The sequence below is a fragment of the Rhea americana genome, unplaced genomic scaffold, assembly GCF_003343005.1.
Source record: "Rhea americana isolate MKP2758 unplaced genomic scaffold, rheAme1 scaffold_28, whole genome shotgun sequence".
NCBI classification, from domain to species: domain Eukaryota; kingdom Metazoa; phylum Chordata; class Aves; order Rheiformes; family Rheidae; genus Rhea; species Rhea americana.
Window position 1 is genome coordinate 3,830,787 of NW_028186401.1, and position 1,908 is coordinate 3,832,694.

Genomic DNA, 1,908 nt, shown 5'->3' on the forward strand with positions numbered 1-1,908 from the left:
ATTTGATACTTCCCAATAAATGGGCTTACRGCTCAGCACTTGGTGTGTGCCTAGGAGCTGGATCAGATCTCTGAACGAGCCAGAGTGACATCATTGTCATGTCCCAACAGAACAACGTGAGGTCTCAGGTGCCAGAGTCCTCACCTCTGTACTCTAGGGAACAAAGAACTGTAACCCCTCCTACCCTCTGGGTAGGGTGGTCTAAACAGAGTGGTTCTAAGAGCAGTCCATGATGGACTCTACTCTAGCTTTGTCCTGAAGCTCCTTATAGGAGGCAAGTCTGGAGATGTCTCTGTCTGTCAGCTACACTACTGATCTCAGTCAGGCACCTTGCTTTTACACGGGAGCTTTGGATCGGACCCTGCAGGCAGGAAGCATATTCATTACTTCAAAGAGGAAGCAAACAGGATGTCTGGACAAAGCACCAAATAAAAGGCTAATGATACAAATGGATATTTAATACAATGACTTCCTCCAATTATCCTATAAGGAAACACTCCAAATGCTGTCCCTTTTGTACATCCTGCATCACTGCAGCACATTCCAGAATCCTGGAGGGAATTTTCCACATTGCACACCAGTAAGCRAGGGCCCTGCTCTCACCTGTTTTCTACAGATGTGAAAGCAAGGTGAGCACAGACTAAGTGAACTGGGGTCCCACGCTAGCGTGACAAGCGTCAAGTGGGCTGCCCAACTACTGGAGCAGCCTTCCTCCCCCTCCTCACCTGTTCAACATGCCCAGCATGTGGAAGAGGGTMTTACTCTTGCATTGTAGTAATGGATGGGAAGAGACAAAGAAAAAGTTTCYAGAGTTGTGACCCTGATCTAATGACAGGGAACGATGGTTGCTTTTGGTTAAGCTAAATCCAAGCCCGCATAATGGGCCGAGAGGCCCCATTCATTTCTTACAGCTGATCAGAAAGCAGAGGGCATAGGGAGAACAAACGGAAAGGAATTAAGATTCAGCTCTTCACTGCTGGAAAGAGAAACCTGAAAAACTTCTGTCCAGAAATGACTTGTGATTCCTCTTTGATTTTTAATGCTAAAAATTCAGGTGAGAAGTATATGTTGTTAATGACTACAAAAATGATATCATTAAGAACACAAAGCTGAATGATYAAGAAGTTTTTCTGCTTTAAACTCCTAGGTTTTGTTACAGTTATTTCGTTCCAACACCTTGCAAGCATTTTGTTTATACGACATCTTTGTTAACATTTTGATTGAACTAATAAACATTTTTAGGCAACCTGCTTMTCAACAGCCAAGGAAGACCTTCCTAGCAAAATTGTAACAGGAACTTGGCAACTGTAAGAATTCCAAGGTAAGGAAAAAAGTAGAAGAAAATAAAGGAAATTTCCTCATAACCTGAGCAGTCATTAACCATTTAAATAACATTAAATACATAAATGAAGATAAAACTAATCAAGCAACAAGTTTYATTACAGATTATTTCCAATGCACTGTCCTTAAATAAGGGATAGGTATAGTCTGGGAGAGGTAGAAATATTTTACAATGCCTTTTGAAATCTTACACAACTTATACCTGAAAATCCCTGTTTTTTGAGATAGTCCAAAATAAGTTAAAATATATATATATATACACACACACACACATAAATATCAATCTCCCTCCCTCACACACACAACCCATCTTTATTTCCTAACAGCATCCCTGGGAGAAAACTTGTTTTCCTGATGCAATAAATTTATTTTTTCAGAGATAATTTGGACCAGTACAGCCACCATTACTGATCATCAGAACTCATTATCTTTAGACATGGTACTAGTTATTGTTACTCCTGTCAGTGATGCAACAGCARTTTTCTACCCATCTTGAGTTGTTCCTAAGCTCCAGGGAAAGGAGCTCATTCAATCCCATCTTTTCTGCAGAGCTTTTTTTTTTTTTTT